General features: G+C 35.3%; 1 protein-coding gene across 2 annotated transcripts in view; it reads left to right on the forward strand.

The window, feature by feature from the left end:
• LOC145296766 (adhesion G protein-coupled receptor L3-like) overlaps positions 1-2,500 on the forward strand; it is a 183,514-nt gene that overhangs the window by 61,672 nt on the left and 119,342 nt on the right. The window lies entirely within an intron of this gene.

Consider the following 2,500-nt stretch of genomic DNA (forward strand, 5'->3'; position numbering starts at 1 on the left):
AGATAAACAAATAACAACAAACAAAACTGCATCTTACGCCGGTTTAAAGATTACATTTCGCACCCCCTCCCCTATCCCTTACTTAAGGAGAGCAAGGAGCGTTCTAAAAACATCCGTTTCCCGTGACTCAACCCGTATATATATATATATATATATATATATATAGAGAGAGAGAGAGAGAGAGAGAGAGAGAGACAGACAGACAGACAGACAGGACTATTGTATACATATTCCCAAATGACCAATCGAGGTTCACCAAACCAAGATTTTCAAGCAATGGAGTACAAAATTTTTGCTCCCCTTCCTCCCCTCTTTCTCTTTTTTTTCTCTAAGTTGGTGATGGAGCATGGGTGTTGCAGGTTTGTGAGTGTATAGTACATTTTCAATCGAATTGTTTCTTTTCTTCGTCCCTTGCTTCAACCTTTTCCGACTCACCTTCAGTTATCACAGTTGTCTTTTTACAGTGTTAATCTTGATTACAACACACGCGGGCGCGCATTATCCCCCACCACCAAGTTTTATTCGATCAAACCACTATCAAAATAAAAAAAAAACAAATCACATCGTTGCCATATTACGATGCCGAGACGAAGTGTGAGAAGAATGACACCATGTTCATGTAGGCTATCTGCTTGATTATTGGTACATCGTTGTAGACGCCAAAACAAAATGCAGTAAAAAAAAACAAAAAAAAAAAAAAACAATAAACTCGAAGAGCGGTCATCTTTGGGTTGTGGTTTTCGTTTTGTTTTGTTTTGTTTATTTGTTTTTATCAAACAAACGTTCACAAAAAAAAAAAAGTAATAATAGCAATTTATTGTCTATGTGACACTTGGGAGTTTAAACTGAAAAATAAAAAACAATATGGCCGACCATTAGAATGTTGTTTAACGTTCATTCGCTTTCTATTATTTTGTCTGAAAATGATATTTTAGATGTCAGACGTCAGTTCAAGGCTGAATCAATCATATCTACACGGATTCAGGACATGTTTGTGTTACTTATATTCACTCCAAACATGATCTATTGACACAATCATAAAGGGACTACTTTGATTAGGACCCAGATTTAAAAGTGCAATCCTCTGTGGAAAGTTTGTGTGGAAACACTAAGGTGTTTGTCCACATTACATTTAAATTGATGTATTAACACTGACTTCAAGACGTTACGAATGCCTACCGGTGACTACCGGTGTCACCGGTATGGACTATGGTACAGTCGAGAAAACAGAAAGCAGGTAGGGAATTACAAAGACAAGTAATCCGAAGGAAAAGGCGCATTTATCTACTTTCTCACCACGATGTTAGACACAAGGTCAGCTGTAGGTAGAGAACTTTACAGTCAAAAAACGCAATTTTGCTGCTAATTGGGTTAATTTGAAGTATTTACGTTGAGGTAGGAACAATGGCAGTTAGTCTGTCGGAGAATATTCTGTGGAAATACTTGTAAAACAAACACAAGGGTGCTGTATTATAGCAATGTGTCAATGTAGCAATGTGACAATGTAGCAATAAGGCAATCTAAACAATGTGTCAATGTAGCAATGTAGCATTGTAGCACTGTGGCAACGTGGAAGTGTAACAATATTGCCATGTGGCAATATGGCGTGACAAGTCGTTTAACCCTCCGATGTCGTGGGGGTGCTGCATACAGCACCTGGTATTACCAAATGTTAACCCATTTTAGTATTGTCCAAGCTCGATGTCGTTTAAGTTCGGAGATCTAACGGGAACCAGTGTATCAACGTGATTATGCCGTTGCAATATAGCAAGGTAATAATGTGGTCATGTGGCAGAGGCTGGGTCTGTTTACAGGAGCGAAGCTTCACGCTTATTACATCAATCTTTCTTATAATAAATTGTAAGAAAGTGGTGTTTAAAGAAAGTATAGTTTTGTTTCAATAAAAAAAACAATTTATGTAAATAAATGAAAGTATATATTACATACACAACTTAGCGTATGTGACCAGAAGTAAGAACTATGAATTCGTTGTTTAGTTGAAAGAAACGAAATAAAGTGAGTACGTGACGGGTGCTGATATTTCCTTCTTGTTTAGGGAATAGTATATCTTCCAATGCTAATAACCGTGTTCGAAAGTGTCATGAGAGAGGAGATGCGCCTTTCTTGAAAACTGTATGAAAGTTCGCTTTTAATTTTAATGTGGGGAAAATCCAACTCCCTAAAATGAAGGCACTTGATTGGGGCAAAAGTTAAACATTTCTTAGCCTATCATGATTTCTCATTCATAACCGAGGACAAAACAAATTAAACAACTTAATTACTTAATTATAGTATCAGAAATTTGATATTATTGTAGAGACGGTAAAATACGTATCTATGGTTAAGTGTATATATAGGTATATATATATATATATATATATATATATATATATATATATATATATATGTGTGTGTGTGTGTATGTATCTATATATGTATATACGAATGTATGTATATATATATACATATATATACATATGCATATACATATATGTATATA

The sequence above is a fragment of the Euprymna scolopes genome, chromosome 17, assembly GCF_053919585.1.
Source record: "Euprymna scolopes isolate OS-2025 chromosome 17, ASM5391958v1, whole genome shotgun sequence".
Taxonomy (NCBI): Eukaryota; Metazoa; Mollusca; class Cephalopoda; order Sepiida; family Sepiolidae; genus Euprymna; species Euprymna scolopes.